General features: G+C 34.0%; 1 long non-coding RNA gene and 1 other non-coding gene across 2 annotated transcripts; one reads left to right on the top strand and one right to left on the bottom strand.

Moving 5' to 3' along the window:
- Positions 1 to 430: 430 nt before the first annotated feature.
- Positions 431 to 7,857, bottom strand: LOC135323356 (uncharacterized). Its single transcript, XR_010384890.1, has 2 exons — positions 7,736 to 7,857; positions 431 to 778 (listed from the first exon to the last, which is right to left on the bottom strand). It is a non-coding gene; the product is annotated as an uncharacterized LOC135323356 (long non-coding RNA).
- Positions 7,858 to 9,307: 1,450 nt separating this feature from the next.
- Positions 9,308 to 9,379, top strand: TRNAA-AGC (transfer RNA alanine (anticodon AGC)). The gene has a single exon. It is a non-coding gene; the product is annotated as a tRNA-Ala (tRNA).
- Positions 9,380 to 25,661: the final 16,282 nt, after the last annotated feature.

Genomic DNA, 25,661 nt, shown 5'->3' with positions numbered 1-25,661 from the left:
TAGCCAATATACAAAACTGTTCAACCTCAAACATAATTATGGAATTTAATGCAGTAATAAAGTGTTTTTTATGTATTATATTGACAGTATGAAAGGCTTCCTATCCAGTATTGATCAGGATGTAGAAAAATTCTACACTCTTTACTGTGGGTTTGTAGATTGTCAAAGATTTTGGTAGAGGAAAGGGAAATTTGGCATTACTCATTAAGATTAATGCTAAATTTGTTCTTTAGCTCAGTTTTTATACCGTAGGATTCTACTCTATAAGTATTTGTACACATATGCAGAAAGATGAAATTACATGCGTTTTCATCAAGTAATTCACTGCTAGCAAAATTTATCAGTAATTTAAATGATTTCTAAGAGGGAAATAGTACAATAAACGTGTATGTCTGTGTGTATGCAAATGTATAGGAAAGGACTAGAAAAATGACCTCTGATAAATGAATTTTATTGACAAAAGGAAGAAGGAGAAATAGCATAACCAATCTGAGAAAGGGAATGCTTCTGTTCCCAATGTCATTGATCAATTTCAATTCCCTGGTTTCGGCCATGGGCTTTTGGTCTGGGAAGAGGTACCTGTTTCAGAGATTGAGGTACATGGTTTGAGTGTGTTTGCTGGTATTGGAACAGTAGAAAAAAGTTCTTCTCATAGATTCAGAGTCACCAGGCAGACATACTCCGATCTCAGCAAGTCACAACCAGAGATGGGATATCCTCATCTTGCAACAAATGCAGAAAAAGTAGGGAGCCAACTTAAAGTGGGACTCAGCTGTCACTGAAAATGAGGAAGAACAAATATGAATGGATTTGAAATAATATCACTCAGGAGACAGCCTTCATAGTGAAAGAATGCAGTCTAATTTAGGCAGATGACAGAACCATTTTGATCGGAAAAGTCCTCACTCTTCTGATTCCTGTGTTCACAAGATTTATTGACAGATTCCTTTAAAGATTTCACATATGTGGTTATTAAAACCAGACAAGAAGAAAGTCAACCATGTAATAGCAATGAATAATTGCTATTTTTTATTTAAAATAATTTTAAGAATCATTATAACTAAATTTATTAATTTAGAACATGTTAACATATATAGCTACTGAATTTAGAAATAGATGTCACAAATTTCTAACATGACATTTATTGACAGAAAAAGAACAGAGCTTCTTGTTCTTAAAGAAATCCAAACTTTAGAATCATTTAGAGACATCAGTTACTCTAGCATGAAACCAGCAAAGTTAGATTAATCAGTAATACGTTTGGCTATAAGGGACTTTGCTAAACCCACCAAACTGGTACTGAAAATAATTTAAAATTTGTCATCGCTAACATGCCTCCAAGCTATTTGCAATGGAAAGTTGGATTCTTCTGACAGCTTACAGTGTCCGCTACTCATGTTAGGTTTCTATTATTCATTGTTTGTTTTTCAATTATTTATTAAACACATATTGTTTAAATAGCATTCTAGTACACATACAGTGTCTGCTATCCACAGTATTAATACTGAGTTGGAAAGACAAGACTGTTTACATGGATTGACTGACATCACCAGGAAACTTATTACTGAGTGACAATTCCTTAGAAAACATGGAGGGTTATGCGTATGGGAGTTACTGATTATATCATTTAAATTTTTTTTAATTTTATCATATTTTTGGAGGAGGATTGAGCCCAAGACCTCATGCACACTAAGCATGCACTCTACCCCTTGAGCTATACTCTCCCTCCATAATTTTTTTAATTGTTCTCTACCTAACTGGTTTTAATATTCTCAACAATGAATCTGGAAGTTTGAGCTGTGGAATTCAGAAGCATCTTGATCCTGGGAAATTGTCAGGGGGTGGGATAAAGGCAGTACTAGTTTGTCTTGGCTAATAGATTATAAATTTATAAAGAGAGAAGCTCTTTTATATAAACTTGTTCTCTTACAGTAATTATTATACACTTTTTAGAAATAGCTTTACTGAGATATAACTCACACGACATAGAATTCACATAAAGTACACTATTCACCGATTTTCTGTATAGTCACTGAGTTACACAATCATCACCAAATCAATTCTGGAGTATTTTCATCAATTCCAAAGAAATCTATACCCTTAAAGGGTGACCCTTCTTTTCTTCATTCCCACTAGTCCTATGAAACCACTAACATATTTTGCCTCTTTAGATTTGCCTATTCTGGACATTTCATACAAATGGGTCATACAACATATAGTCTTTCCTGACTGACTTCCTTCATTCAAAGTAATGTTTTCAAGGTTGATGTTGTAACATGTATCAGTACTCTGTTACTTTTTATTGCCAACTAATACTCCACTGAATGAATATACCACATTTTGTTTACTCAGTCATTAGTTGATAGAGATTTGGATCCTTTCTAATTTTGGGTTGCTATGAATAATGTGATCACAAATATTTATGTACAAATATTTTTGTGGGTATCTATTGTCATTGCTCTCAAGGATGTACCTAAGTGTGGAATTGCTGGATCACACAGTAACTGTGTTTAAACTTTTGTGGAACTGCCAGACGATTTTCCAAAGTGGCTGCACTATTTCACATGTTCACCAGAAGTATAAAACGTTCCAATTTGTCCAGATCCTTGCAGAACTTACTATTGTCTTTTTAAATTATAACCATCCTAATAGGTGCAAAATGGTATCTCATTGTAATTTTGATTTGCATTTTCTTGATGGTTAATAATGTCAAGGTCCTTCTTATTTGCCTAGTGACTATTTGCATATATGTGCATATTTGCATATCTTCTTTGGAAAAATGTCTATTTAGATCCTTTTCCTATTTTTAATTGGGTTATTTGAGTCCTTATTATTGAGTTCTAAGATTATTTACATGTTATTGATAAAAGTCCCTTATCAGGTATTTGATTTGTAAATGTTTTCTCTTATCTATGAGCTAACTTTATACTTTCTTCTTAGTGCATTTGAAATGCATAATTTTTAATTTTGAGGAAATCCAATTAATCTATTGTTTTCTTTTTCTTCATATATATTTTTATTGAAGTATAGTCCAATGTTGTGTCAATTTCTGGTGTACAGCACAATGCTTCAGTCATATATGAACGTATATATATTTGTTTTCATACTCTTTTTCACCATAAGTTACTACAAGATAGTGAATATAGTTCCCTGCACTATATACAGTGTAAACTTGTTGTTTACCCATTTTATATATAGTAGTTAATGTCTGCATATCTCCAACTCCCAGTCTATTGTTTTCTTTGTTGTTTATGCTTTTGGTGTCATATCTAAGAAGGCATTGCCTAATCCAAAATCACAAAGATTTACACCTAGATTCTCTTTTAAGAATTATTTTATTAGCTGTTATATCTAGGTCTTTGATCCATTTAGGGGTAATTTTTGTGTATGGTGTGTCGTAGCTGTCCAACTTTATTCTTTTAGCACGTGGATTCTTAATTGTTCCAGAATCATTGACTGAAAAGTGCATTCTTCCTCCAGTTATTTGTTTTGACATCTTTATCAAAAGTCAATTGACCATCAATGTGAGGATTTACTTCTGGACTCTCAAATCTATCCCATTATGTCAGCGCTACACTCTCTTTATCACTGTGCTTTTGTAGTAAGTTTTGAAATCAGGAGTCCTCCAGGTAAGTCCTATAAATTTTGTCTTCTTTTTCAAGATTGTTTCAGTTCTTCTGAATTCCTTGAATTTCCAAATAAATTTTAGGCTCAATTTGTCAGTTACTGCAGATAGTCTACCTGGGATTTTAATAGGGTTAAAATCTCTCAATATGTAAATATATTTGGAAAGTATCACCATCTTAATGATATCAACATCTTATCTGTGGTTATGAGTCATCTCTACATTTTTTGGGGGTCTTCCATAGTTTCCTTCCACTTTAGTTGTTTTTAGAATACACATTTTGCAGTTCTTTTATTAAATTTATTCTTAAGTATTTTGATTTTTAAGTCTATAATAAATGTAATTATTTTCTTAAATTCATTTTTGAATTGTTCAATTGTATGTACATACGATTGATTTTTCTATATTAATCTTGCATCCAACAGTCTTGGTGAACTCATTTCTCAATTATAATAGTTTTTAGTGGATCATTTAGTATTTTCTTCATATAAGATTTTATCTTCTGCAAATAGAGAAAATTATGCTTCTTTCTTTCCATTCTGGATGGAGTACAGTGAGTTGGGAGCATTTCTTCCCCTGCCTTTCATCTATCTACTGGGTCCACTTATTGGTTGTCTCCGTCCTCTGAATGTCACAGCTCATGTCAGGAAGCTCTCACCTGTGCCTGTTTCCTATGGGTGCCAGTTGTCAGCTATCCTCTTTTTTCCTTTAGGCCCATAAGTGGTGATGGCTTCTTCCTATTCCTAGCCTTAAGGAAACACATCAATGGTTGTTCATTTCTAACCTTGCCCATATGACTTTTCTTTCCTTGCAATTTTCTTCTGAATTATTTTAATGTATTAAAATGTGTAAGAATTTAGAACATAGTATAAAATAATAAAGTAATTTACATCATTTGATATTATACTACTGCTTTCAATGCTAAATATCTGAGGTCCTAAGTCCTAAACTATTGCTAAGATACCTTTCTTTCAGGATTCAGAAAGCACAATCAAACTATATGTAACATTTCTGAATTGTACTGGGAATCATTATTTTGAGTAATTTTTTTCAGCATTCATATAGTTAAGAATTCGGAGTCTATTAAAGCATCTTTGAGTAATTCTGCATTCATCTTTCAATAGCTGGTTATATGTATAAGTCAAATACTACTGTATTTGACTTTGGAGTAATAACAAATTGTTTTTGAAAATTACATATTAGCTGTAATTTAAATGTGACTTAAGTTTAGCTGAGAGAAGAAAATGCTGGGCGTGAGTAACTACCAATGAGTGAAACGTCAAAGCAGTTCATATTGGAGTATTACTTCTGCTTGAAAATCCTCAATATAGCAGCCAATTTTACAATAGCTGTGTTGAAAGTCATCCTAACTTTTAAAGAAAATCAAGTGTAGAACAATTATCCTTTCCTTATCATTGTATTTAGTGTCTCAGACATACGACAGTTACTGAGTAAGACAGATTTTGCAAAAAAAAAAAAAAAAAAAAAAAAAAAGTCATTGGAGAGCAACCCCTTAGGAAGAAGAATTATAGATTGCAATTTGAAAATATTGTGCTTACATTTCAATGGCAGTATTTTCCACTTGTATTTAAAAGTCTAAGAATATTGGATATTAAAGAGAAAGCACTTGAGAATATATAGAATTTTGCTTTTGAAAAGTATCCAAATTTTGTTCGAGTCTTAAACCCAGCATGAAGATACTTTTCCATATAAGGTAAATATACTCTCTTCTTCTCTTGCTGCACAGCTATTACATGTAAGAAACCCAGGCCCTCTAGCCCTTGTCTGCTTCATGGAATTTACTATATTTTTCCATTATTCAACTAATAGACAGTTTCATTCCCTCTTCCCCACATCCTCCCTATAATTCAGCTTACAGAGATGTGTTGCTGGCCTGGGGAACGTTATCCTTCAACCTCTGCAGAGCTTGTACAGGACTCTGTATTCCTATTGCTTTGATCTTCCCAAGCTAAAAGAATGCAAATGTCGTTATTGGGGATCTCTTCAGAAAGATTCTAAATCAGGGGTAATTCCATCTCTTTGCATGAAGAATGATCATCTACAGAAGCCAGGAAGGTGAGGAGAACACATAAAACCCATGCATGTTTATCATAAGAAGTTTGCAGGATCTGAACACCCTATGAATTCATGGCTGGGGATGATGATAATGAATATAGAACACCTTATAGCTTCCAAAATATGTTTCAAATACACAATTTTATATAAAATCCACACTCACCTTTTAAGGAACAAAGCTATACTTGCAAAACTTATCCCCAAACACACACACCCTCACTCTCATCATTCTAAAAGCAATTTCTAGATGATTGATTCAAATTTGCCAAAGGATGATCTAAAACCTATCCTTCTGCTATTAGTGCTTCATGCATTATATAAGACAAAGAAAGAAAGACAGTGAGAGCTTGTTCTGAGGGAGTATCATTGTGCCTGGCATTCCATTCATCCATCACCGTCCATAGGGAATGGAAAAAGACATTCCTCTTTCAGCCTGTCAAATAACAAGCAGGATTTCAGGAAAACAAAAACACAACATAACACAAAACTCTGAGAACTCAGTTTGGCCCCTGGACTTCAGGAGACACTGGAAGTGTTACAGCTTACAAGGATAAAGAGAAGTATATTTTTATGATAAAGCGAAAGAATGGATTTCCCAAGTATCAGATGCAAGAACATGCTGGGCTTGAGTTATTGCAAAAGAGATCATGATCAGGACAACCATGAAGAGAGGAAATGTGTCTCCAACAAGAAGTACCTACTTTATAGTAGTTGAAAGATCTCAGAAAGGATCTCTGAGGGACCTTCAGAACATCCCGTTGGAGAACAAGTCCACTTTCAGTATCAACTGAGCCCAACGCCACTAGAGAGCACTAACACCATGTTGCAATTGTGCCTTAACGAACCATAAGCCTATGTTCATTTCTTCCATATCATCTCACCTTGGCCCTATCAAGCAGTCTAGGCAGCAGAGGACAAGGTCAGGTAAGGAGAAGGAAACGTAGCCATTGGACTCTCTCCTTACACTGCAGGCTCCCAGGGCTATAGGCTCAAGTTAGGGGGGGACAAGAAACATTCACTAGACAGCTGTTTGAAATTTAGATTGCTACACTGGAATGGACTATAGTTATTGGGTGGGTTGGATCTTTCTTTATAACAAATCATAGGTCTTAATCACTAATCATAATTGTCAGCAGTGATATATTCTGCTGGAGGTTTTGTTTAGTAAACTTTTATTTAAGACAGAGTGGAAAGAATAAAACTGGTTTCTCCTACATACTAAGAAATCCAGAACGTTTTACTTGTATTTATAGAAATATTACTTTTACATCCAAGCATTCAGACAGACTCGCATGAACTTCCTTCTCACCGTATAAGATACCTATGTCTTTTGGCATTTACAAATGTTAGAAGCAGCAATGTCTTCTTTTTCTTCATCAAATTTTGATGGCCTTGTCAGTTTAACCCAAATCAACTGATCTATGCCAGATACACCAATATAAGTGTTAGCTCAGCCTGGTATGTTGCAGCCAGATGATTCTACAAGTCAAACACAGTGAGAGATGGGTATCTAATAAAATGTGGAACTTTTCTTTGAAACCCTATTTTGGGTAACTTCAAAAGTAAATGTTACTAAAAATGTAAGAGATTTAAATTTGTGTTATATGTAGTATATTTTAAAATTAAAACTTCATTGTAAATAGAGAAAGGGAAGCAGATATCAAAAACCTGTCCATGAAAAGGCATTTTATATGTTAGCAAGAGATGAACACGTTTTAATAAAGAAGGTACTGAATATACCTAAAGTATTTAATCTAATTTATACGTTACAGTTTGTTTTCAAAGTCAAGAAGCTCAAACTACTGATTTCATCTCCAGCAGGGGAGGTACTGGATATTCACAAATCTGGTCCTTGTTATTTAAGAGAAGAAAAAAACAGAAGAAAGACAATATCAGAAATGAACAGGGCAAGGCAGCTAAAAAGACAAGCAGTACAGAGATTCAGTATTTTAGTATTATGATTCAATTCAGAATTGAAATGCTATTACTTGTTCCTTTTAAGTCTGTTAGTCCCATAAAAGCAAACATACTCACTCATTTTCAGCTTATCAATCAGAAATATTTATTGAGAAACCATCGTCAGCCAGGCATTCTAGTCAGGCTCTAATTCTTTCACTATTTGAAATGAGGTTTAACTAGAAAGTTTACATGGAGTTAAAAAATGACCAAATATTTTAAATGACTCAAACTGAATAAGCTTTTGTTTAGTTCAGGTCTGTTAAATATCACGGTGGAGATGCCAGTCTTGCATAAAGTCAGCACTTAAATCAGTCAGCTATCTCACACAGATAAATAACACAAAGGCAAAGATAACATTTTAAACGAAATGGTCCTGAGAAGGTGAAGGCTGAGCTTTCTGGAAGCAGATCTATAAAAACACACAGACACACACACTCCCCTGTCTCTCTCTGTATACGTCCTTCCATCTATCTCTCTCTGTCTGTCTCTCATGTGCGTTCATGTGTGGCACCCTGCCCCCTACTACTCAGGAAATCATTTCTTCAACTAACAATACACACATTTGGGGAAAATAAATGTGGAGGAAGTTAAGGGAGTCAGTTTCAGCGGTAGCAAAGAAAAAAAAAATGCTTATACTACTTGGCTCTTCTTAAATAGGATACTTGGGTTAGAAACAAAGATCATACTGGAAAAGGAGTTTAATTATCACCAACCTTCTCAAAGCAAGACACAAAACAACCACTGTGAGATTCCAGGTCCATCAGCAATCTCTCGTACAGTTCACTCATCGCAAGGCCCCAGGATTTAAGTAGCACTCAGCCTCTCCCACTTCAAAGACCACAGGAAAACCCACCTCTTCAACAAAAGTCTCCTTTGAACCTATGTGGAGTGTTTTTTTTTTTTTCCCTTTATTCTTCATCCTGGAAGTTAATTCTAGGGTTTGCTGATCCAATAATCTTGAACAATAGACCCTGCAAGCCTAAACACTTACTGGCTGACCTTCTCTCATTTAAAATAAAATAATGAACTACAGAAATGATCTCTGATGATATCACTGATATGTAGAATCTAAAAAAAAAAAAAAAAAAAAATGACACAAACTCATTTACAAAACAGAAGCAAACTCACAGATGTAGAAAACAAACTTACAGTTACCAAGGGAGAAAGTGGGTATGAAAGGATAAATTAGGAGTCCAAGATTTGCAGATACTAACTACCATGTATAAAATTGATAAACAACAGGGACCTACTGTATAGCACAGGGAACTTTATTCAAGATCTTGTAGTAACCTATAATGAAAAAGAATATGAAAAAGAATATGCGTATCTGTATGTATGACTGAAACGTTATGCTGTTCACCAGTAACCGATGCAACATTGTAAACTGATTAGACTTCAGTAAAATAGAGAAACTTATTGTGAAGTAAGTTGTGTCTTAGGTGTTGATTTTTATAAAAGCCTATGATTCGCGAGCTGTACCTGTTTACTTTGGTTCATGTTGTGGCCAAAAAAGTACCTTGCAGTAATAGAAAAATGAAAAAACAGTATGTGTTAGTATTTGCTGGGTTTCAAGGACTTGCGCTCCAACCGCATGACATGTGTTCTAAGAGTCCACGGCATATGCCTTTTAAGTAGATTACCATAGGGGAGGGTATAGCTCAGTGGTAGAGCGTGTGCTTAGCATGCACAAGGTCCTGGGTTCAATCCCCAGTACCTTCATTAAAAAAATAAATAAATAAACCTCATCACCAACCCCCTCCAAAAAAAAAAAAAAAAAAAAAGAAAGAGATTGCCGTAAAATATTTATGATCACTTTTCAAACTCTCTTGTCCATGTCTTGGTGTCAGGTAGATAATATTTATTTATCCCTGCTTATTTTTCTCAGGAAATATCATTTGCTTTGAAGACTCTTTTTTCATTTATGTGCAATTAAAAGGGCTGATGATTCATCGTATACAGGTACTGTGTTCATCTTCACCAAATGAAATAGAGGCTGAGTTTTACTCTGTTGTACACATGACGAAAGTAAAATGCAGAGCTGTTAGGCAGCTTGCCCAAGGTCCCACTGCAGGAAAGCAGGGGAGCCAGGATCCTTGCTCAACTGCTTATTGTCTTAGCAATTTTGCCGTCTGCTGTCCACCTATCAGCAAACTCATCCTCCGCTAAGAGCCTTTTTCTGACCTCTTGAACTCCAAATCCTTTTCTGCAACCCTGAAGCTCTGACTGTGTCACGTGTTAGAAACAGATCATGTACCAGTTTCCACTGTTGGTTTTCTAGGTGGAATATGAGCTTGTAGCGGGCAGATCCCAAGTCTTGTAACATCAAAGATCTGGAGCTAATGTCATTCCTGTGACCCAAAGCCTAGGACCCAAACTGGTGTACATGAGAGATTTTTAAAATATAATTTTGAATAACACAGTCATAGATTATAATATCATTACTTTGTGATTAGTGCTTGCGTATTTACAGAGTGCTCATTGTCACACCGTGTGTGAGGAAGAAAACTGAAAGGGTTTATTTATTTTGCATCTGATAATGGTTCCTCAGTCATATCTGCCAAGAGCAGGCCCTGATTACAGGTAAGTGAGAATGTTTCCTCAGCCCCAGGGACCACAGATCGCTGAACGCAGAGGCAGATTCTGTTTCCTTGATATGTATAATGAGAAACAGTAATAATTCAGAAAAGCCTTTTTTAAAAAAAGTTAGAAGTAAAGGAGCTCTGTATCACTCTTCCTTTGATGTCAGGAAAAAAGACTCTAAGATAAGTTTTTTCCCCTCCGCCTCTGGCATGAATTATAATTTCTTCAAAATTTCCAATTCCAACCACTAGATGTCATGCAGAGACCACTAAGTAGAATATCTTGGACCTTTTCCGCATTACTCATTTTCAATTTTGTAAGCTGCGATATTTAAGGTGGTCTGGGAAAATTTTAGGCACCAGACATTAAATATGCAGGTCAGTGCAGTTTCTCTCACTGGATGATGCATGAACTGTATGTCAAAATCACACAGAATGAAAAAAGCGGTCCCACTCACTGCAATGCATTCTTTCAGGAACCTGGAAAATTAATGAAATGGGTTCATGCGAAAGATTCCATAGCCTTCTTCAAGTCATGTACTTTACCCTGGTAGGGGAAACCTGGAATTCAAACAACTGGAAAGAAAACATCATATACTAGAAAAAAAAAAATCAAAGGATTTGGACTCAGGAAACACTTGGATTAAATACTAGCTTGGCAAAGTGCTAATTGAGTGAATCTGGTACAATACTTAACTTCTATGAGTATCTGTTTTCTGGTCTGTAGTGTGAAAATAGTACATAACAAGCAATGACCGTGAAGATTTAATAAAATACTATATATCTATCATTCAGAAGAGTTCTTGGCATATATTGTTAGAGCTCAATACATCTTACCAATAGTTTAGATTTAGTGTCATCTTCAAAAATTAAAGCATGATATTAAAATGTTATAATAGAATTATAACATCTAATGGAAAAACTATAATTTAGAAGAGGAGAGGTAAGGACGGTTCACAGATGAGGTCAGTAGTGAGTTTGGTCTCAGAGGATGGAAAGGAGATCCTCGGGAAGAGAAGGAAGGACTTTCCAGATGATGGGAATGATAAGGCTTTGCTTGAAAAGAAGAAGCAAGCATGATTCTTTTGATAAATGTCCAGGGAGTGAAATGATAGTGCATGGTGAGTGAATAGTGTATATGTGAGTATAAGAATATACTTTTTTTCATCAGACAGGGGGGAAATTATAAACTTTCATGTAAGCCATTTTAAGGAATTTAAGTTTTTTTGGTATATACAACAGTCTGTTTTTAAAGAATTTAAAATTAGACGACTCACAGAGTTAGATGCATATTTAATGAAGATATCCCTGTTTTCAGTGTATAAGCTGCATTTGAGGGGTCTCAGATTAATTGGTTACAGCGGGTTTTGGGTCTGACATGAGAAAGGGTCAATGTGATAGAGCTGGAGTGAATTCCTAAGTCACATGGATCAAAGGTTAAGGAAAACAAAGACAAGGATTGGAGGCAGAGTTCAAGGTTTGTGCTTGGAGAGTACATGAGTGAAATATTAACTGAGATGCTGAAGAAAAGGAGACTCTGCCAATTTAAAGGTGAGCAGGATGGGATGACTTGCCCCATTAGGTAACTGTCAGTACGTGTCTGGATCGCAGAGGATGGTTAACAACCAGTAAGTAGGAACTGAAGCCATGGGAAAAGGTTCAGTTGCTCAAAAAGATGGCTTTAGATGGAAAAGAGCATTTGGCTTCAGGCATAGGAAGATTTTAGAAATAAGTGAGTGAGAGAGGAGAAAGAGCCTGCAAAGGAAGCCGGGTATACAAGCAAAAAGAGGATTTCAAGATCACGCTTGATTGTTTAGAATTGCAAAAGCCTGCATTTACTGGGAAGAGAAAGTCAGGAGATAGGAAAAAGGGGAAATTGACCAATAAAAATTCTCAAAGTAGTGAAAGGAGATGAGATCCAAACCCAGACGAAGCTGATTGGCCAGATAAAGTCTCCCTTCCAACATATAATTAAAATATAAACAAAAATAAACCAAAATAAGTCTAAGGTAGGCCAACACAGTCTGTGGAAGAAAAAAATAAAACATCCCACCCACCACCCCACAAAACAAATTTTGAATCAAGAGAAAATTTATAAAACAGAAATCGTGGCCTCTATTACTGACTCATAGCAGACATAAAAACTCTTCAGTACATGAGATACATGTACATGTATACTTACATCTATTTCACAAACGTATGTATGACACATCATAAATATAAATATGTTATAATACATGCATTATATAGAACATATATTATATATGTAATATGGTGTGTGTATATATATATATATATATATATAAATTTTTTGAAACATAATGTCATAAAGAATTTCTCCTCTTATACTTTCTTTGCTTACATCCATAAATCCTGCAGTCATCTTAAAAGGAAGGGGCCAGTTTTTCTTAAACACTGTAACCTTCTGCTTACATATTTTATTTGGAAATAGTTGGATTAACTTTTTTTATGAAGAAATTTAAAAATAATTTTTCTGTTAAAATCAGTTTGAATTCTCTATTTAAACATCATATTGAGATTATTGCTCCAGAAAACTACATTAAATATTAAAAATGGCATTTAAATAACTCACTCAAAATTAAACAGTGCACTAAAATATGAAGCACTTAAATGCCTTTCATATTTTAATGAATTTAATGTAAATAACTTGTAATTTATGATATACTATGTAGGGTAGGATAAGGAATTTTTTAAGTATAAAAGAGGAAACTATGAAGAAAATTAATACGTTAGCAAAAAAGGGGAGATTGAGGTAGGCAAGTTACTTTTTAAGTCTTCAAACTTTCTTGGTTTTCAAGATGCTTTCCAAATCATAAACACATTTGATGGGTTTTGTAATTCGCTGAAGTGACTGGACTATTTGATAGAATTGTTTACAATGAGCACATTGACCCCCTATTTCTTAGCAATCTTTTACTCCCCTCAAACTATATATTTACACATTAAATTCCTGTTAGTAAGGATTTTGGTGACCCCTTCTTAAAAAGTAAGAGGAAAAGAAGGTAGAGAAAACAGATTTTATTTCTACTCCGAGCTTGATTGCAAATATGCACACCCCAACTACGTAATCCTGAACACAAGGATCTCATTGTTTATTTTCATAGTTGCTGCTTTATTTAAAATTTTGTCTCTAAAGTTTATATTTGGCAAGACCAATAATGAAAATAAGCTGGTTTATATTTTTCTTCTTCCAAGGTGTGCATGTGTATGTGTGTGTGGGTATGTTTTAATTCCTTGGGGCTTATCCAGATGAAGGTATCAGTCTTACAGACATGGCAACCCACGTAGGAGTGTTTATATACAGTGGGGTGGAGAAGACTGACTATGTCCAAATCCTAATTTAGATCACTTTCACCTTGGTAAAGTTAAAACTGTGTGACTCTTTTCAATTTCTTTCCTCCCCCGTCTCTCCTACACTCTCACTCAGAAAAGCATCAGGTTCAACTCAGGTGTACTTATTAATAAAATCCTTCAATTTCAGGTTTTTAAAAGTCATTGGAAATAGAGCCCATGTCCTTATAAATTTCCACAATAAAACGTTTACTTTTATGAGCTATGTGTACCTAGATGGTGATGTTATTGTTGGGGTGGGGGAAAGAAAGAGACCTTTTGGTAACTATGGCAACAGTGATGTTTCAGAAGAAATATGAACTCTTTTTCCTTGAAGAAATTATTTTCCTTGACTGGTACTTACTGGATCCAAGTCTAGAAAATGAATGGATTTTTTTTTTTTTTAAGATTCACTGTTTTAGTCTTTTTTTTTTTTTTTCTTTTGGAAATTGTGTCTCATTCACATCTGACAAAATAAAGGGATTTAATTCGAGGCTGCAGAAATAAAACTGCTGTTGAAATTTACCAGCATCTAGTCCACATGAGGGTAAGCAACCAAAGTAGGTTCCCATTTATCTAAAATTTAAGCCACGATAATGCTCAAACTGATTTTTTTCTTGTTCTTTTTTCCCTAAAAGATACCCAAAAAGGGAATGTTCTTATTACAGAGATTTATTGCAAAAGCCACTTCTGGTGTCAATCATTATATAATGATTCAAACTAAGTCCTGAATCCTAGTTTTGAACCGCTGATTTTCACTGCAAAGATTCTGAGATACTATATGACTCTGAATTACCCTCTAAATCACACATTTTTGTTTGACGTAATTTTAAGGCTAAATATGCCTTATTAACATATAAAGTTTTTCATAATGATGATAATAAGTATGGTCTGCTTCTAGCCATCGTCATATAAGAGGAGATCTCATTGTGAACTCAGGGAGGAGGTGATAGCACCAGTTGAAAGAGAGAGCTTAAATAGGACAACAGAATAAAATTTAATGGAACAAAAAGGAGTCAGAGAGAGGACAAAAATACTCCATCACTACACAATCAGGCATCAAATTTTAGTGTGCTTGTGAATAAGATCCAGAGTTGGTGAACACATCCATGTACAGTCTGGCAGCAGTGGTAAGATGAGGAAACCGGGGTGGTTATGCAGTAATTTTATGGGATTTCTATGACTTTTAAAACATTTTTCTTTTATTGAATTATAGTTGACTTACAATATTATGTTAGTTTCAGGTATACAACAAAGTGATTCAGGGATCACTGATTCAGTGATTATATTCATTTTCAGATTCTTTTCCATCACAGGTTTTACAAGATATTGAATATAGTTCCCTGTGCTATACAGTAGGTCCTTGTTTATCTATTTTATATACAGTAGTGTGTATATGTTAATCCCAGACTCCTAATTTATCCCTCTCCCAACACCTTCTCCTTTGGTGTCTGTGAGTCTATTTCTGATTTGTAAATAAGTTCATTTGTATCATTTTTTTTTTAGATTCCACATATCAGTGATACCATTTGATATTTGTCTTTCTCTGTCTGACTTCCCTTAATATGATAATCTCTAGGTCCATTCATGTTGCTGCAAATGGCATTATTTCATTCTTTTTTATGGTTGAATGATATTCCAATGTATATATACACCACATCTTCTTCATCCATTCATCTGTTGATGGACATTTAGGGTGTTTCCATGTCTTGAATACTATAAATAATGCTGCTGTGAACATTGGGGTGCACATATCTTTTTGAATTAGCATTTTCTCTAGATATATGCCCAGAAGTGGGATTCCTGGATCATATTCCTATGACTTTTTAAAAGGTTTGATCTTTTGGACATTTCACAGAATGTGTAAGCATTGAATTCATCAGAATATTCAGTTGACAAAAAACATCCATTTTGTACTCATTCTAAATAAATTTTTAACATACGTAAGTATAAATTATCAAATACACACACATGATCTCATACACAAAGATAAACAACTCTCTAAGCATTGCTTCTGCTTGCAAGTAAGTAAGGACAAGGGTTTGCCTTCATGTCTTTTCTCCATTTAGATTAAAGCTGATGAGACTCAATGCTGTTTGCTACCAAGATAGCTTAGGCGTAACATTCTATTCACAATTTGTGGGGGGAAAATGCAAATGTCTGACTCTAATGGTAATTTTCCATTCTCTGCAATAGGTAGAAGAATATGTTTTGACTCATCTTCCTCTGAGTCTTCTTTGTAAGATAGCTTATTTTCTCCTCCTTGGAGGGGGATAGACAGAAAGAGGGATGATGTTAAATAGATAGATTGATAGATCAATAGGTAGATTTCCTTTAAAATAGACAGACATAGAGCAATGCTATTGCAATAGAAATTCCTGAACAAAATTGGACTGTCCTACTAAATGCTTCATTTGCAATTGATTAATTGCCAGCTGATTTTTTTCAAAAGGGAGCAAGTCCATCAAATCTATCATATGTCTAGCTATCTAACTAGCTATTGATCCATCTATCTGTATCTGAAACTGATTAGGATTATTTACACTATTCATGACAGTTTCTTTTTCATTTTCCTTTCTTGTTTTTTCCATTTCTTTTTAAGTCTCTACCATTCTTTGAGTCATCTTGATTTCACATCTACCTAGAAAGCTCCTATCCATTTTCTAAATCTTTGCCTTAAACCATTCTAAGTATTGCTTCTTTTTGCAATAAAGTAAAGGTAAGGTTTCAGTTCATATCTTTCTCCAATTAAATTAAAGTTGTGGAACTCTAATGCTATTTACTATTATGATAGCTTTTGCCTAACATTCTATTCCCTATTCAATCAATGAAATACAAAGGTGGTGTACTCTTCCCTCCAATAGGGGTGTGATTGTTTTGATGTCTATCTTTTCTTCTAATTCTTCTTTATACCATAGCTTACTTTTCCCTCCTCCTAATTCTAGGCTCTCTCTCTCTCCCCACTCTCTCTTGGTCTCTTTCTTTGTACAATAACAGCTATATCAGAACAATCCTCATTTATCTGGAGCCTTTTTTTCTTCAAGGAAGTCATCAAGAGGATGTGACCAAAGGTTGATCCATAAGATGCAGCCAGACAATCAGAGACCCCTCACCTCTTCCCTTGTCCTTGGAATATACATTCCAGCAGCTGTTTTAAAGACACAGCCTTGAGAGAAGTAATGTGTTATTGAAACCATCCAGACTGAATATGTGACTGAATCCAGTTAAAACCTCTATAAAAACTTTAAGCTGGTTACAAAGATCTACTGCCTATTAAACTTGCCATCTGTCAATCTGGAGTGATCTGCCTTTTTCTTTGGTCTGTCCTTGCCCTCCATGTATGGGAGCCAGTTTCAAATTTCACCTGAGGAACTCAAGATTGCAAACCAACAATTTTACAAATTCAAGTAATAATTTCTAATAATTATACTTTTAAGAGTATATTATGTGTCAGATAATGATATTTTGACTTGTCATTATCTCCATTTTAGAAATGAAGAGAAGTAGTTTGTGTGAATTTCCCACCACATTGCTTGTAACTGAATAGCTAGAATTTTAGAATCCCAGCTGTCTAAGTGCAGAGCTGGTTCGCTTACATACCTAAATTCTCACTGAAAGTGAAGGAAGAGTGTTCTTGTATATTCAACTGCAGGTATATAAATAATGGGTAAAACTAGATAAAAGTAAGTACGACTGAATTTGATAATAATCATAATTTGCAACTGCAAATTAATTCAATTAAACTAATATATCCATGTAAAGACACTTTTTTTTTTCACTTTTTAATGAAATAGTTAAACAACAGGATATTCTCATGTCCACTTGAGGGTTATACAAGTAGAAGAAATAGTTGATGGTGGTTAAGGTTGATGATCCGTTTAAGAACTAAAACGCATGTACGTAACACTAAGTATTAATATAAGGGATTATTTGATCAGTTGCAATATCTGAAGATATATTCAGAGCCTGAAGATAATTGTTTTCTTTAGACTGAAGACAGAAAAGTAATGGATGGACTGAAGAAAGGAAATAATAAAAATTCCTTTGCTGTTTATGTACTTCACTCAGGGGAAATAGTTATTTTAAGATAAACTTTGTCTTTAGAACACATTTAAAGTTACAGAAAAATTGTGAAGTTAGTTACAGAGATTTTCCACCTATTCCCCACCCAGTTTCCTTTACTATAAACAACTATTTAAGGTCTTTTGTTTTTCCATATAAACTTTAGATACTGTTTGTTGATATTTACAAAATGACTTTCTGGGATTTTGACTGAGATTGCATTGAATCTACAACATCAAATAGGGAAGAATTAGCATCTTAAAAATACTGAATCTTCTAAAATATGGACATTAAGCATCCCATCATTTATTTTTCTCATCAGCATTTTGTAGTTTTCCATTTATAGGACTTGTACATCTTTGTTAGATTTATATCTAAGAATTTCTTCTTTTTCATGCCATTGTAAATAGTATTTTTCAAAAATTTCAACTCTCCAATTGTTCTTCACTGATATTTATAAAAACAGTTAACGTTCGTATATTAATCTTATTTCCTGAGACTTTGTTATACTTGCTATTAGGTTCAGGAGGTCTTGTTGTTGTGGTTGTTGTTGTTGTTGTTGTTATTTATTCCCTGGTATTTGTTACATAGACAATCATGTCATAGGAAAGCAAACCATTTTCTTCCTTTTTTTCTATTTGTAATTTTTAAATTTATTTTCTGTGTCCTATGAATTAGCTAAGATTTACAAGATGATGTTGAATAGGAATGTGAGAAAGAATATTCTTGCTATGTTCCCAGTCTTAGAAGAAAAGCTCCCAGTTTCTCAATGGTAAGTACAATGGCATCTGTAGGATTTGTGTGAATATTCATCAGATTGAGGGAGAGCTTTCACCTCTATTCTAGCTTGCTGGAAGTTTTTATTTTGAATAGATTTGGATTCAGTCAAATGCCTTTTCTGTCTTAATCAATAGGATTATATGATGTTCTTATTCATTAGTCTGTAATGTGGTGGATTACACTGATTTTTTTTGAAGTACAGTCAGTTGTAATGTGTCAATTTTTGATGTACAGCACAATGCCCCAGTCATGCATATACATACATATATTCATTTTTATATTCTTTTTCATTAAAGGTTATCACAAGATAGTGAATATAGTTCCCTGTGCTATACAGAAGAAACTTGTTTTTTAAAATCTATTTTTATATATAGCAGCTAACATTTACAAATTTCAAAGAAAGAGAAAGAAAAATACCAATATGATGTCACTCATATGAGAGATCTAATAGGAAAAAAAAGGGGAAAAAAAGGACACTGTGAACTCATCCACAAAACAGACATAGATGTTCAGACATAGTAAACAATCTTATGGTTACCAGGGAAAGGAGATGGGAAGGGATAAAGCTGGGAGTATGAGATTTGGATTACATTGACTTTTGAATGTAAAGCAGCTCTGCCTACCTGAAGGAAGTTCCACTTGACTATGGTATAGAATTCTCTTATATATTTTCAAATTTGATTTGATAATATTTTGTTGAGGAATTTTACATACATGCTCGTAAGAGATACTGATCTTTTGTTTTCCATTCTGTAATATCTTTATCTGCTTTTAATATTAAGGTAATTCTGGCTTCATAGAATGAATTAGGAAGTGTTCCCTCTGCTTCTACTTTCTAAAAGAGATTTTGGATAATTGATATGATTTCTGTCTTTAAATGCTTGATAAAATTCACTGATGAAATCATCTAGGCCTTGAGCTTCCTTATTTAAGGTTATTAATTATGAATTTAATTTATTTAATAACTATAGGCCTGTTCAGACTATCTATTTCCCCTTGTGTGCACTTCAGAAGTTTATGCAGTTCAAGGAATTTATCTATTTCAGCTAAATTATCAAATTTTTGGCTATAGAGTTATTCATTATATTTCTCAACATCTATAGAAAGAGTAATTATGACCCTGGTTTTATTTCAATGTTGGTAATTTGCATCTCTCTTTTTTCTTGTTACTTCTGGCTTGAAGTTTATCAATTTGACTTGTCTTTTTAAAGGAACAGTTTTTGTTTTGTTGGTTTTCCCTATTTTTTTCCTGTTTCCAATTTCATTGCCTTTTTTATCTGATTTTTCAAATTTCTTTTCTTCTGCTTGCTTTAGGCTAAATTTGACCTCATATTCGTGTTACTTTAAACACAGATACCTTTTACATTAATTAAGAATGGGCAAAATTAAAGATTTATTTTACCTTTATTAATGCTCTGACTCTTCCATTTCTTATATAGATTAGAATTTCTGATTATATTTGTTTTCTGTTGCTATTCAGATAAATTAACTGCAAACTAATGCATTAGAACAACACAGATTATTGTCTTCTTCTGGAAGTTTTTGTTTTTGTTTTTGTTTTTGTTGTGTGTTTGTGTGTGTGTGTGAGAGAGAATACAGATGCTAGAGGTAGTCATGGACATGTCACTCCAACCTTGCTTTCTTTATCCTATCTCCCTCTCTGACTCTTGTCTCCATCTTTTCCTTATTAGGGCATTTGTGATTTGATTCATCCTACAGGGCTAATCCACAATAATGACCCCATTTAGAGATTCTTAATCCAATGTGCAACATCTGTTTCACATGTAACGTACATATTCCCCAGTTAAGAGGATCACAACATATTCCTCTTACCATAGTCTCTCTTCTGGCCCCCATATATTCACATCTGTCATACATGCAAAATACATTCACTCCATCCAAATATTTTCTGACGTCTCTACAAAATACATACTCAATTTAAGGTTCAAAATCTCGTCTAAATCTCATCAGCTGAAAGTTTCTAATTTAATCACCTAAATCATTTACATCATGTGCAACTTAGACTCTGACTATGATCCATTCTGGGACAAAATTCTCCGTTCATGCATCTGTGAAATCAAAAACATGTGATTTACTACCAAGATACAACCATGGGACAGCCATAGAATATCAGCTACAGATACCTCCTTTAAAAAGGGAAGAAAAATGAAAGAAAATTTGTGGGGGGAGGACATAGCTCAGTGGTAGAGTGTGTGCTTATCATGCCCGAGGTCCTGGGCTCAAACTCCAGTAATTCCATTGAAATAAATAAATAAATAAACTTAATTATCACCTCCACAAAAATGATGTCACTGATCTTAAGACATTTAAAAGTCCAGGTGAGGAAATAACATTAATTTTCAAGGCTTGGGAATAAACTTCTGTGGGATCATGACTCTGCCTGCTGGGATCATGGCTCCACCCTCTGTGTTTAAATTCTTAGGGCTGGGCTCTGGGCTCAGATTTCTATTCTCAGGATCATCCTCGGTTTTCTGTCTGTTTGTTTGTTTGTTTCTGAAAAATAGAACATGTTTGCAGCTGAGTTATCTTACCAACCTCTTTTCTAACTATAGAATTTGAGGATTCCAAAGCCTTCCCTAGTTTTATATTTTTTCTGTCTCTTTTAGGCCAAGGTGTCAGTGCTTCTGGTGGTATAAATTTATCAAGACCCTTATGGATCTCCTGGATATGTAATGGGGATTTATTGGACAAGAGGCTTCTCTAAAGATCTTTTTCTAGATAATCTTATTTCTATTTAGCCTCTGCTGAGATGACTGAATGCATTCAGGAGATAAATGATGTCTCTTCAAAGTAACTTTGGTGTGACACAATTCTGTGAACTTCTGATTTTTCTGAGGTAATAGAAAAATGTCATCAGCCACCTTCTCAGGGTTTTTTTTTCCCCCCTCTAGATCATGTTTTCCTGATGGTGAAATTCTTAATTTTAAGTTCTTTTTATTCTATATACATGCTTCTCAACTCATCAAGTTTTGGATTCTTTTTGTTTATCAGTTCTTCTTTCAATGTATCTCTTTCTTTTTGCAATTACCCACAAGCTGTAAGGAGAAATAAGGCCATACCCTCAACACTCTCTTAGAAGTACACTCAGCTAAATATTCCATTTCATCACTTCTTGCTTAATTTAGCATGTAGTTCATTCATGTTTTCCACCACTGTATAACTCCAACTTCTAATGAAATGTTCTCATTTCTTCCTGAGTTTTCACTAGCAGCTCTTAATATACATACCTACCAACAGTTTGTTTATGATGATGTAAGTATTCCCTTAGACAGCACAGGTTTTCTTTAACATGTTTCTTACTTTATTCTAAGTTTTCTCCAGCACAGTCATTAACATTCATATTTATACTAACAATGTTCAAGACAATCTCAGTGTTTCTATTTATGCTTCTTCTTAACATGCTTTTTACATTTACCCATTGCTCCATTCCAAAGTCATTTCCTTGTAAATATTTATTATAACTATCTATCTATCTATCTATCTATCTATCTATCTATCTACCTACCTACCTACCTACCTACCTTCCTACTTTCCAGGTACCAAAAATCTGTATTATTATCCAATTGCTGCTTAACAAATTATCACAAGCTTAGTGGTTATGGTTATTTACTATCTTGCTGTTTAATTATATTTATTTAAGTAGTTAGATATATTTAGGAGGATAATGTCAAATGTATTACCTTACTGCTCTGAACAACAGAAGCCAAAACTGTGTCTTATGGGGCTAAAATCAAGGTTAATTAAAAGCTTCATCCCTCTGAAAGCTCTGGGGAGAATTTATTCCTTCCCCTTTCCAGTTTCTAGAGCCTGTTTTCATTCTTTGGCTCATAATCATATATCGCTATGACCACTGCCTCTTTTGTTACATCCTCAACTCCTCCACCTCCTTCTTCTCCTTGTATTGACCTTTGTGATTGTATTTGATCTAGCTGGGTAATCTGGAAAAATTTCTCCATCTCAGATTTCTTATTTCAGTCACATGTAAAAAGTCCCTATTTGTACGTAAGATAACGTATTCACTGATTCAAAAGGTTGCAACATGTATCTCTTTAGACTGTCATTATTTTGTCTGGCATACTGACCTATATAATCTTCCTTCTCCATGAAGAATTTTTAAAAACTTTTTGTAGGGCTGGTCTGCTGGTAATGGCTTTCTATTTGAAAAAAAAAAAAAAAAAAAAAAAAGGCTTATTTCCCCCTTTACTTTTGAAGGATAATTTCACTGGATATAAAATTCTAAATTGGTGTCTTTTTTCTTTCAGTACTTTAAATATTTTACTCCACTGTCTTCTTATCTACATAGTGTCTGATAAGAAGTCAGCTGTAATTCATATTCTTGTTCCTCAATAGGCAATGTTTTATTTTTCTCTCGTCTTTCAAGATTTATTTTTGTCTTTGTTTTTCGATGTTTGAATATGATATATATATATATATTATATGTGTGTGTGTGTGTGTGTGTGTGTGTGTGTGTGTGTGTGTGTGTGTGTGTTTGCTCTGCCTTGCATTCTCCATTCTTCCTGGATCTATGGTTTGATGTTTGTCATAAATTTTGGAAAATTCTTGGCCATTGTTATTTCAAATATTTCTTCTACCCAAGTCGTTCTCTTTTCTCTGGTATTTTAATAGCGTATAGGCTACATTTTTCAAAATTTCCTCATAATTCTTGAATGTTGTTTTTATTCTTTTTTTCTATATGAATTTTAGTTTTTGAAGTTTCTATTGACATATCTTAAAACTTATCAAATATTTCTTCCACCATGTCCAGTATACTCTTGTACACCAAAGACACTCTTCATTTATATTTTATAGTTTTTGATTTCTCTTATTTTCCTTTGATTCTTTCTTGTAGTTTTCCTCATACTACTTACTTTACCCATTCTTCCTGCTTGCTGTTTACTTTTTTCATTATCTCTTAAAATACTAATCAAAGTTATTTAAAATTTCTTGTATAATAGTTCCAAAATCTATGTGATATCTGAGTCTGGTCCTGATGTTCGCTTTATCTCCTAAGACTGGGATTTTTCTTATATTTAAGATTTCTTGTTATTTTTTAAAAGCCAGGGTGATAGGAGCTAAGGTAAAAGAAGTACTTAGTGTGAAGTTTTATAGTAACCTGGTTGGGGTGAAGTCTTTGTGTAATGCTTATTCTTGCATAGATGCCAAAGGCTTCAAATTCCTCTTGTGACTTTATTTTGTCTCATCTGTTGCCTTAGGGTTCCACTAACAAATCCTCCTCAGATAGGGCCTATGTCTTTTAGTTCTTTCACCTGCAATTCTCTGTTATTATGCTAGAGCCTTATTTCTGTGGTTATAAGGTGTAGGAGAGGGGAAGCTTTTATAATCTTTTGATACATCTTCATATTTTAGTGAGTTGAGACTGTGTGCTTGGGCTATAATCTTTACTAGTGTATCTTACTTGTTTCCCCACTTAAGAGAGACAGGATGGGTAAAAGGGTTTGAAGATGGGAAAATGTTATTTTCACAGACGGCATACGTCTGTGGGTAAAGTATTTTTCTCTCCCTATGACTAGAGCTACCAAGGAATCTTTCTTGACTTTTCAGTGTGAAAACACAGTGAGCCTCCTCGAGGTAAATTCCCTGAAAGTATGGCTCATCTCCCTAAGACTCCCCCAGGAGTTTGTCACTCATTCCATATCCAAACTTCAGCAATTCATCAAAATTATCATTTAGACATTCCTACCAGTTTATGGCTCCACTGGCATCTGCTCCAACTAAGCAGATCTCTGCTGTTGATTCTCTGCCTTTACCTTAGATTTCAGGATGGCAGTCTGTCCTCTAAGTTATAGTCTCTGATGAGTCCAAAGAGGTAATTTATTTTCAGTTTGTACAGCTTTTGTTGTTATAATGGTGAAAGTAAATAAAAACTAAATGTTTCAGAATATAGACCAAACTTACATTGATCGAATATATTTAAACAATTAGAGTATAAGCTTTAATGACTAAATAAGTTGAAAATGAACTCTAGGGGGAACTTTTTATGGTTTATATTTTTCTCTAGTACAAAAAATAAATAATTCTTTGGCAGACTTTTGGTCTAACTTCATTTATCAGGCAGTTCTACCCTGTGAAGAGTTTTATTTTAAACATATTTTTATATATTTGGTATATATTTTAATAAGTATTCCTGAAGGAATTGGAGAGAGAGGTATTAACTTAATAGAAAAAAATATGTCTCAGCAATGTTAATAAATAACTTGTGGGTGAGTTGTTATAGCATTGATCACTAGGTGTCCAGGAATTTTTCTTCACCTTGACCATGGGCCAAAATCTCAACCCAAGACACTACTACATCTAATTGGGTTTTTCTCTTATTCTACAGGTTCTTCAGGTTACAGGAATGTTGCTAGAATACTCACTGACCTTCCTTAAACTATTAAGGAGAATTTTAACAGGTCCCAGATAGGTTAGGAAAAGTATGAACAAAAATGAGCCTACCATATTCAGAACAAGTAAAATGCTTTAAGAAAGAGTACATTAAACATGGGCTAAACATGGTAAGTGTTCAAAAATACTAGAGTCAAAATAAAGACAGGCATAAAGCACAGAAAGAACAAAAGAATTCATTCTGGAAGAAAATGTAAGTGAAAGAGAAAAAGAGAAAAAAAGTTTCCATAAATGTTTCATGCTATAGGCAAACCTAAAGGGAATATGATTTTAATCAGAGAAGACATCAAATATGAGATAATTAAAAGTGTGAATGAACTGAAAGGAGAGACTATAAAAAGTGTATAGAAAACCAAAGTGACACCATTACAGAGCTGATTAACTAGAAACCATAGGAAACAGATTAGACAGTGTGGAAAATAAAATTAGCAACAGAAGAAAGCCATGAAGTAGTCCCAGTGAAATGAAGGAGAATGAGATAAAATAATCAAAAAAATGTTAATATCCACAGTAAATGGGAAATGTGGATCCAAAATAAAGATAAATGGTGTGTGACCAAAGTGAAAACCCATAAAATTAAATTTTAAAATAATTATATAATAGTAGAGAACATTTATGAAATTAAAAATAGTACCCACAGATCAAAAGCACACTGTTTTCAAGAAATTCATTAGAAGAACCAATTTCATGACATTCTGGTAAAGTGATTGAATTTCAAGGATAAAGAAAGAATTCATTAGGTATCCAAGAACTTACAAAGGGAATAAATCTGGTTGGGCTCAAATACATCCCTGGAAAAATGA

This window comes from Camelus dromedarius, chromosome 2, assembly GCF_036321535.1.
Source record: "Camelus dromedarius isolate mCamDro1 chromosome 2, mCamDro1.pat, whole genome shotgun sequence".
Lineage (NCBI taxonomy): Eukaryota > Metazoa > Chordata > Mammalia > Artiodactyla > Camelidae > Camelus > Camelus dromedarius.
The sequence above is the reverse complement of the archived record's forward strand: the minus strand, read 5'-3'. Positions and strand labels throughout refer to the sequence as shown.